The sequence below is a fragment of the Solanum tuberosum genome, unplaced genomic scaffold, assembly GCF_000226075.1.
Source record: "Solanum tuberosum cultivar DM 1-3 516 R44 unplaced genomic scaffold, SolTub_3.0 scf00035, whole genome shotgun sequence".
Classification (NCBI taxonomy): domain Eukaryota; kingdom Viridiplantae; phylum Streptophyta; class Magnoliopsida; order Solanales; family Solanaceae; genus Solanum; species Solanum tuberosum.
Window position 1 is genome coordinate 854,774 of NW_006238963.1, and position 11,722 is coordinate 866,495.

The window sequence follows — 11,722 nt, forward strand, 5'->3', positions numbered from 1 at the left end:
CGTATTTTAAACATATATATTTGTCCACGGAATTAAATAGTCTAGGGGGTAATAGATCCTTATGAAAGTTTAGTATCGCAACAACAAATTCGACCAAAATTGAGATATTTTTCAGACCCTTATCCCTTAATTTTATGATGTTAAATAAGGTACATGCTAGAGTTAAAAATTTTAAAAATTATCAAAAATATTAGATAAATAAATTAAAATAGATATTTTCTTACGATATTTCGGAATAGATTAGCAGTAATGTCGTATTAATTACATCAGCGGTCATGCTTGACATTTCACTTTCCGTTATTATTATTAGTTGACAATAAATATAATAAAGAAAAAAAACGCCAACTTTGATTATGAGTTATGGAGCATAATACTTCTCTGTTTAACTCTTTTTTAAGAACAAGTATGAATGAGTGAAATTAAATTGATACTAACACCGTTTTATATTGGATGAACATCTTAATCACTTAATAAATCAGAATAGAGTTAATTAATTTGTCATTGCTGATATATATGATAAAAAAAAACATATATTAAACTCTTATATTAAATCCAACAATATCATAAAAAGAGATAAAAGGATTATTTCCACTTATTGGTACTAAGCGTTACACAAACTACTTTAGAATAATAATAAAATCATGAAATTACATTTTGTCAATCAAAATATTTTACTTTATGATTAGTGGTGTCACAAAAACACTAGCTTGTACATGCAGTAGAAGATAAAGGTTTACTCTATTTTTATTTTAACGTTGATATTTTTGGAGTCTCTAATCGTAGGCGTGGGAACCAATAATACCACTATATTCCTTATTTGATCTTAACGAAAATATCTTTACTTGAATCGATATTAAATTCTCAATCTCTTAATTTTCAATTTTGGGAATTTGGTAATATTACGATTTTATTTTTTAACTTTGTTAAATTTAATGCTTTGAAAAATGTGTTAGATGATAAATAATATTTAATAGCAAGGGTAAAATAGACGCAAAAGATAAATTATCTCTTGATTTTCTAAATTGGACAAATATTGTTGAACAACTATTTTTAGTATAATGAACAATTATTGTTGGACGAAGGAAGTACTCCCTCTGTCCCTAATAACTTGTCCACTTTTCCTTTTTTAGTTGTTCCTAATTACTTGTCCATTTTGACAAATCAAGAAAGGACAATTTTTTTTACCTATTATACCCTCAATTAATTACTTTGAAAAATGTAGAACTTCTTGAAAATCTTAAGTTTTTAATTTATTCACTTCATAATTAATAGGGGTAAAATGGTAAATTCACTATATCAATTATTGTATTCTTAATAGATATGCTAATTCAAAATTGGACAAGTAATTAGGGACAAAGGGAGTATGTGTAAACCGTTCAAAAGATACAAATGACTATATATAACATCAATTTTTCAAATGATTTTGTAATTCATTTTTATGTTATAATAATAATATCAAAACTTTTACGTAGTGAAATTAACCACGTAATATAAAAAAGCAAATATCATAAAAAATTTGAGATGAAGATGATTTATTGAGTTGATTAGGAAAAATGTTAAAAGGAAAGAGACAAGCGGGACCATTTTATATGAATGTCACTTTAATGCTGCGCAACGACTAGAAAGGGACAATGAATCAAGCTGGGAAAGCTCAACATAACTATCACATCTAGTTTTTTTTTTTTTTGGGTAAAATGTGGTTGAAATGCTAATCAGGGCTGATCTAGTCGTATGGCGATGAAAAATTATATTATTTATATCAGATAGTTTTTAATTTTATTTATATATATATAAAGAAAATTCAAATTCCCTAAATCCAAAAATATTAGAGGTTGGTTCAGTGATTGTATGATTCAAAGTCTATTTTGAGTTTTCAAGTTCAAATTCAAACACTCTATTTTTGTTTTTTTTTTTTGAATTCTTATGTGAAAATTCTAAATTCGTCACTATTATTAATGATCTTGTATTTCATTGACAAACTAGTGGCGTCATTTAGGGTTGAGCATAAAATCCCGAGAATCGATTTGAAATTTTTGATAATTTGATATTCGGTAATTTGGTATTCGATCGATATGGTATTCAGGGAGTAAACTTTTAGAATTACGGTATTCGGGAATTTGTACGAAACATTAGTACTATTTGATATTCAGTATTTTTTGAATATCGAATTATTTACTTAATGAAGGTCATATATCAACATATCTATTTTTTATTAATACAAGTTCAAAGAAAAAGTTAAAGACTAAAGATAAACAACCCAAATACTTATATGTCTTTTAGTTGTGTCAAATTGCTTTTCTTGATCTTCTAATATATCGTGCCTCCACATAGAAAAATAGATATAATTGGAGCAATAGTATTAACTTTATAAAACAATCAACTACTACTTCAATATAGAATTATCGAATACCATATCAAATCGAAGTTTGATTTACTGATTACCAAATTACCAAATCAAAATCTAAAATTTTAACTACCAATTACCAAATAATCGAACCTGAAATTTGAAAATTCTAAACAAATAGCGTTAGTTGATCAAGAATATTGCAAAACACTTTTTAATTACCAACGAAGATTGTGGTGGAGTGGTAAGTACTCATTCATTCTTAATTAAGAAGTCTCAGGTTAGGTCAAAATGTAATACTCCCTCTGTCCCTAATTACTTGTCCATTTTTCCTTTTATAGTTATCCCTAATTACTTGTCCATTTTGACAAATCAAGAAAGAACAATTTTTTTTACCTATTAAACCCTCAATTAAATAGTTAATTACTTTGAAAAATGTAGAATTTTTCATCCACTTCATAATTAATAGGGGTAAAATGGTAAACTCACTATGTCATTAATTATTTTCTTAATTGGTGTGTCAATTCAAAAGTGGACAAGTAATTAGGAATAGAGGGAGTATATGTTTATATAGTTATTGGGCAAAAAGAGTCTTTTGTGGCCCGGAACGCTTTACCACCTAATGTGGGACTTCCCAGTGTGAATCTAAATTTAGTTGGACTTCATCGGTAAAAAAACACTTCTTAATTAAGGAAGATATTTAATACCAGCATTGATTATAAAGTAAGGGTTGATTTGAAAGAAGAAACGAAACTTAACAATTTTTTTTAAATTTTTTTTAATACATCAATTTTTTATTATGCTAAAACCACAAATATCTCATGAGGAAATAGAATTTTACACGAAAGAGTCTTCAATACTTATTGTGAAAGGGACGAACAGATATATTATTCCCAGCATTTTATTTTACTTATTCAGTATATTAATGATAATTTTTCATTTTATTTAATCACTCTAAAAAATTAGGAAGATTAATTATTTTTCCCGAAAACCATTATTATTAAGTAACATTTTCTCAAATTTCAGTATATATGTAGTACTTAGATTAAGTTTTTAAGGAAAAAGAGTCAAAAATGTCCTTAAACTATGTGAAAGGAATAAAAATCCCCTTCGTTTATATATAGTTTGGTCCAAAGATCCCCTTGCCGTCAATACTTTGGTTCAAAAATGTCCTTATTGTTATTTAATGGGTCAAAATTACTCATTTTCCAAATAAATATATTATTTATTTTCTTTTTAACACATTCTTTTTTCTAATAATATTTTTTTAAATTATGAAATGTTTATCTTACTTCAATTCAGAAAATAAAAATAAAAAATGAAAATATTTCTTATTTTTTTTATAATTATTTTTTATCGTTATATAAATATAAATTAATGGTGGATATATTATGATATTTTATATATGACATATATTATATGTCGAAAGGGTACATGAAATTATTTTATTTTAATTGATAAAAGGAAATTAAGAAGAAAAAAAATATTTCCTACATTTTTGTTTGTTAAAGTGATTTTAAAAGAAAGAAAACAAGAACATGGTTCTTTTTAATATTTTAATTAGGAAGTTTATGTGTTTAAAAAGGAAAAATAATAATATAATTATTCAAAAAAGGGCATTTTTGACCCATTTAGTAACTATAGGGGCATTTCTAGACCAAAGTATTGACGATAAGGACATTTTTGAGCCAAACTATAAACGGATGACATTTTTATTCCTACCACATAATTTAAGGACATTTTGACCTTTTTTCAATTGTTAAAAGTAAAATTGAATAATTAGCAAATCAATTAATTAATTGGTGCTTGTAAAATGCATATTGTATATGTAAAATGGAATGGAGAGAGTATCCTCAATTGATTTAGACTAATGGTTTAGTACTTTCTCCATTTTATTTTATTAATAACTCATCTATTAAAAAAATAATTTTTATTAAAATATATTAATTAATTAATTTTTTAAAGAACATTATAATAACAAAAGTTAAGCAAATATAAAACTGAGAAAATAATTATTTGTCGTCGTGTTTGACCGTTAACCACATATTCTGGTCAACTATTTGAGTTGTAAGGCTTTTAATACACGGATTTTTTCACACGGTGGAGTACAAAATATCAATTTCCCAAGCCTTATCTCTACATTTTGGTCGCCGTATTCATATACACACAAATTAAATATTAAATACGAATCTTAATAATACATTTTATCATAATTTTATAAGTGAAATATTTGAAGAAGATAGTGTATATGCAATCATCGAGAGTTAATTTGATTAGCTTTTATATTTAAATTTATTAAAATTTTGATATTTTAAAATTAAAATTTAGAGATCTAAAAATTATATAGCATTGGGTAGACCTCATACAATAACTGTCCTAACAGATCCTCCTACATCTATATATAAACGCTGGTTTATCAAGAATACGCAAGAAAAGCACTTCGAATTGTTGATTAATCGTCAGAGATGGCTTAGAACCAATAGTTCATTATCTAATGGATCTTTCCGTTCTAATACTCTATCCGAGAGTTATCAGTATTTATCAAATCTGTTCCTTGAAAAGTATTATGAATTAAAATTTAATCATTTTCATGTGATGAAAAATATATCGTAAAATATTGATCAAAGATTATACTGTTTAATTCTAAAAAAATTATGACAAGTAAAAGAGAATGTATTAATCTAAAAATAATATACTACAGGAGGTGAGGGTGGAAGGTAGCGGTGTGGAATGATGGATGGAGGCCATGGGTGAGTAGAACACAATTAATATGAAATGCTACTTGTGATTTTTTTTTTCTATTTTAGTTATAAAATCATTTTTTTCATTTCAAAAGAGCTTATTTTTGTAAAGAAAATATTATTCGAAAACTTTAATCAATCAAACATGAAAAAATTCGAAAAGCATTACTCCGACTAATGTAGTCATCATTTTCTGGAAAAAAAGAAACAGTACTACTAGTTTGAGAAATAAAAGAAATGATAAATAATATTTAAATAAATAAATAAATAATAATAATAATAATAATAATAATAATAATACTAATATTAATATTAATATTAATAATAATAATAGTTTATAACTTCTAATAAGATGACGTTCTTTGCTTTATTCAAAAGTTGAAAAGTGAGAGGGGATTAGGGGAAGCATCTCAAAGGAGTTGAAAACTAATTTATGTCAAATCATGCAACTTTTAGCCAAGCAAATTGGATGATAATTCACACCTAATATGCTTCAAAGTAATGATATTTCAAAGTGGTCCTTTTTTCGATAATTTAAAAACTTTTATTGTTCACACTCCATAATATTAAAAAATATATTTTAATAGTAAAAGAGCTGAAAATATTTTTGAACTATCGAAAAAGATTTAAATATACTCTTCATTTATTTATTTGGCCAAAAATACACCTTTATCCACTTTTGGGCTAATTTCTATGGTTAAACTAACAGCCCACTTATTATTATTATTTATTATTTATTACATGATTCCTCCCTATTGGACAAATTAAAACCCCAACTCACCAAAGTTAAGTGCATTTCATCCTCTCTCTCTCCACTTTGTCTACTCGCCGCATTTATTTTTGTCAATTCCAAACATAAAACAAAATTTTGGCCAGAATTTGGTGATATTTTACCTTTTAAAATATTTTTACCCTTTTAACTTTAATACATTTTAACTAAAAAATGGAAAAAAAATCAGTTTATTTTAAAATAAAAAAATATTATAATTTTTTTAATTTTCTGGCCAAGTGCTTGTCAAATTTTCTGTCCATTTAGTACTATATATATATATACTCTCTCTGCCCCTAATTGCTTGTTCTTTTTTCCTTTTTAATGTTCCTAATTATTTGTCCATTTTGACAAATCAAGAAAGATAATTTTTTTTACCTATTATACCCTAAATTAATTACTTTGAAAGATGTAGAACTTCTTGAAAATCTTAAGTTTTTAATTCATCTACTTCATAATTAATAGGGGTATAAAATGATAAATTCATTATGTCAATCATTATTTTTTTAATAGGTCTATCAATTCAAAAGTGGACAAGTAATTAGGGATAGAGGGAGTAGATTTCTTAGAATTTTGTGAAAATCTAATATAGGGCTTATTGATCATGCTACACTCTTTAACTTAGTAGTAATTAGATTGGATGGTGTAAGCTTTTGTGAAAGTTTTCAACTACTATATATTGATCATGTTGTACTCTTTTAGCTTCTTAAAATGTTTTTGCTATATTACGAGCAAAACAAAAGAAGAGGGGAGAGACAAGAATAATTACCTTAGTCAAAATTTACTTAGTTAAAATAAATTAATCTAGTCTACTAATTTTTTGAGGGGATAGGTGTAACAAATATAAGATACTACAGGAGGAAATGGAGAGATTCATTATAGAAGGGAAACCTAGTTCCATGTAATAAATAATTTTTTTTAAAAGGTGTGGTGATAGTTTTAAGGGTAAAAATAGATGGATAGAAAGATATTTTTAATCAAATATGAACGAAGGGTATATTTAAATCTTTTTGAATAATATTTCTGACCTTTCCCTATTTTAATTATTATTTGTTATTTTTGATATATCAAAAAATATTCTTTTCATGTTTTACCCTCAGTTTTAATTACTTATTCTCCAAATCATTTTTCAAGTCTTTAAATTATTTTTCAAAATCTAAAAGTAAATATCAGTTAAAATTAATATCACGATAAAATATTTTGTGTCAATTATTATATTTCAAGAAATGTACAAAATTCAAACTGGATAAATAAAAACAAACGAAGAGAGTAAAATAATAATAATAAATAATAATGATAATAATAATTATAATAAAAATGTTACTATTTTCTCTGTCCCAATTATTTGATGTTGTTTAACTTGACGTAGATTTTAAGAAACATTTTTTTTGAAACTTTTAATCTAAATAAGTCATAAATATATGTGTGACTATAAATTGTTATCAAGGGTAAAATGAACATTTCTGTTTGCAACAAATTTTAAACATATGGAAAATAAATAAACCACATAAACAAAATATGAAGAAACATGAATGTGTTATTGATAATAGCACGGGTACAATCTGTTCCTTCCTTGATTCTACTCTCCTAAGATTTATCCATGATTCGAGGGCCATTAGTGGCGTATTTCTTGAACTAGGATGATTTAGATTTGACCTCTATATGAATATTCCATCAATTTGTGGAATATTCGAGATGCCTTTTAAGGGAATTTAGTACCCTTTATATAGGCATGAACTAGGGTTTAAGTTGAGTAGCCTCTAAAATTTCTAATTGAAACTGAACACACCTTCTAGAGTCCCAATTCGAATTGAACACGTCTTGTAGAGTCTCACAAAATTTCAATGTCTACAAATGCCCCCTGATTCAAGTTTTGTCAGAGTGTAGACTCGATGAAACTCAAAGACGAGGTTTGAAGTACTCATTCTTCCACCTTTGCAGCTTCGGATTTTCAGATTTGATTTATGAGAAAAGAGATGAAGGGCAGATTTGGTCCCACTGGGCGTGCCATAATTTGTAGACAATAAAATTCACGTCGAGAAAATAATAATCAAGAACGATAAATTATGCAACAATTGTTTTATTATTTCAAAGTGAGAGTATTACAATCTCTATGATTCCTCTTAATTTGCCTTTCAGATATAATTCAAGGGATCTTGAGCTTGATCTTGAATTTGTCTTGAACTTGAACATGAACTTGATCTTGATCTTGAACTTGGAATTTATCTTGATCTAGATCTTGAACTTTATCTTGATCTTGAACTTGAACTTGAACTTTATCTTGATTTTGAACTTGAACTTTATCTTGTTCTTGACTTCTAGTTGAATTCAAGGGCTTCGAGCTTGATCTTGAATCCGGTGGTCTTGATCTTGATCGTTCTTGAAACTTGAATTATTGAACTCTTGAACTCTTGAACTTGTAGAGAAATTTGCAGCTTTTGATCCACAAGCTTTCTCTAGCTTCTTGTTAGAATTCTTGGTTCTCAATTCTGAACTATGAGGACCCCTATTTATAGTTTTAGAATAGAGGAGTTGTGATTGGAAGAGGACTCACTTCGGCCAATCAGATTTAAGTGACATGACATATGGGCTTTATGGAGTGGACTTGTCATCTTTGACACATGTCATGATCCTATTGGCTTCTTGTTTGACATGGCATGCCATGCCATTTGCCATGTGACACTAAAAAAATGGGCCTCTAGGATGAGATGAAATTGGGCTTAGCAAACTGGGCTTATTGTAGCCTAAATCAATTAATTTGAACTTTAATTAAATCCATATTTATTGAACTTAACTAATCAACCCAATTATATTAATCCATAATATTTATTTGGACTAATATATTCATGAATTTAATATAATCCGAATCATTTTATAAATTTATATTTAATAAATTTTAAATGATTACAATTTCATTTGAATTGTATATTTATTATATTTACAAATAGATAAACTATGCATGCTAATTAGATATTGAAAACCAAACAATCTTTAATAATTCTCGTATTCTAATTTAGAAATTACATTTTAATCATTCAAACATGCATTTGAACTCATATATCTTAATCTTAATGAAAATAAATTAGACCTAAGTTCATGTCATTTGCAAAGATCAGACAATAATTTGAAAGGGGAAATTATTGAAATTGCCGAAATATCTTTCATATTACTTTACTTTACTTTACTCTATATATTATCGATTTGTTTATCAGTTTTAAAATACGTTAAATCAATAAAATATTTTTATTAATTTTTAGTCCTTGACGATTCAATTTTCGGTTTACCCAATTAGAAAATACTCATAAAATAATCATATAACTTTTGTAACAATTCGGCGTGACAAGACAATAATGTAACTTTTTACTGAATCCTTATAAAATATAAACAATAATAACTAATATGAAAAGAACTATTCGAGTGCAACACAAATAAAAGGACTAGGACAATAATGTGAATTGAAAGCTAAAGGGGAAAGGTAGTAACATATATGGTATTGAATATTGATATTAATATTCAATATTTATGTAGGGGTAAAATAGAAAATTAGTCTTAATTAGTTATTGAATTACCCAATAATCAATATTGAAAAACCAATATCGAGTCAATAACTCAATATTTCTTTTAATAAAACCATTAAAAACTCATTAACCTAATAACATTTTTTTGGTTCAATTTATTGAATGGTTCAATTTTTGCATACTCTCATTTTATATTATATCCTCAAATAGCTTTATAGTGACATCGTTTATCTGAATATTTTATAGCGTCTATGATAACGATATAATTATTAGGTGGAGGAAATACTATACATGCCCAATTGGCCAATTATATCGAACAAAAAATACATTTAAGCCAACAACTTAATAAGTTACTCATCATTCAAACTCTGAAATATTTAATTCGAAAGCGAAATATGGAGTCTCATTTTATTATTTTAAGTGCAATGTTAGCTATTTTGGGTTAGTTAAATAGGAAAAATTGTATGAAATATCAAATATTTTATTAATATTAAATGTTATAGTCATAGTTTCCTTTATTTGTAATTCGCAGCAAAAGTTCCACGTTTTTTGCCTTCTGGCGGGACCCTCAATTCTCTTTTTAACTTAAATAAAAAAGTGAAAACGGAAGGCATATTTGTATATATCTTATACAATTTAGAACGTTTCTTTTCTCTCCCAGTCACACCATTTTCTCCTAAAATCTCTCACCCTCATTAGGTTTTGAATTATGAATTTTCGACATTACCCTCCCAATTGTAGAATCAAAGTTTCAGGCAACCGTCCAAATCATGTGCAAATCAATTTTATATTTGTTTTCTTTGTATTTTGTATAACTTTTTTTAAATTTTTCATGAACTTTCATCTTCTTTCACAGTAAATTTTCAATTTTACAAGTATTTCACTAATTCTATGGATGATCAATCTCTATCTACGAGAATAACCAGAGGTATATAGTTGCATGAATTTTTTTTATTGATCCACTGTAACACGCCGAAAACTAGTAGGCTAGACTAGAGCTTGACGTGAGGGTTCTAGAGCTTGACGTGAGGGTTCTAGAGCTTGACGTGAGGGTTCTAGAGCTTGACGTGAGGGTTCTAGAGCTTGACGTGAGGGTTCTAGAGCTTGACGTGAGGGTTCTAGAGCTTGACGTGAGGGTTCTAGAGCTTGACGTGAGGGTTCTAGAGCTTGACGTGAGGGTTCTAGAGCTTGACGTGAGGGTTCTAGAGCTTGACGTGAGGGTTCTAGAGCTTGACGTGAGGGTTCTAGAGCTTGACGTGAGGGTTCTAGAGCTTGACGTGAGGGTTCTAGAGCTTGACGTGAGGGTTCTAGAGCTTGACGTGAGGGTTCTAGAGCTTGACGTGAGGGTTCTAGAGCTTGACGTGAGGGTTCTAGAGCTTGACGTGAGGGTTCTAGAGCTTGACGTGAGGGTTCTAGAGCTTGACGTGAGGGTTCTAGAGCTTGACGTGAGGGTTCTAGAGCTTGACGTGAGGGTTCTAGAGCTTGACGTGAGGGTTCTAGAGCTTGACGTGAGGGTTCTAGAGCTTGACGTGAGGGTTCTAGAGCTTGACGTGAGGGTTCTAGAGCTTGACGTGAGGGTTCTAGAGCTTGACGTGAGGGTTCTAGAGCTTGACGTGAGGGTTAGAATCATGAATTTAGCTTCCCGTACTTAGAATGAAGGGTTTAGGGGTTGAACATCAAGGTACGACTCCCCAAGGACCAACCAAGGGTCTTTGAGGAGGACCCTAGGATTGCCCTAAAAACTGTCTAAAAACAGTCCACCCACGAGTGGGGACCCATGCCCCGTAGAGGGATCCACGCCTCGTGGATGGCCTCATGGGTCAAGGCCCCAAAACACTACCTCAGACCACCACCCACGATTGACCAGCATGGCCCGTGGGCGGGGTCTTGTGAGTGAGGCAACCTGTTGGTCTTGGACGGTTAAGTGAGGGTATGATGGAACTTGCCCAAATAAATTAGAAATTAAGTGGCGTCATTTTATATTAGTTTAGACCACCTATATAAAGACTTTAGACCCTTAATTAAGTCATCCTAATCATTATTTCTAAATCCCCAAATCAAACACAATTCCCTCCAAGAAATTCTCTCTGTAGAAAGTGAATAAGAAAAAGAAGAAGAGGAGAAGCAAGCTAGGCCAAATTCCTCCAATATTCCAAGCTTTGTGATGGTTTTATAATCAAGATATGATAGATTATTCATTTATGGATTCTTCCATCCATGGAGCCCCCTAGAATTCCCCCAATTGTGAAGATGAATCCCCAAATCTAGTTAGGGTTCCTTCCTACATTGTGGGTATTGTTGTATGATCGATCCAATTGAGTGGATGATGGTTGTTTATGATGTAATTACA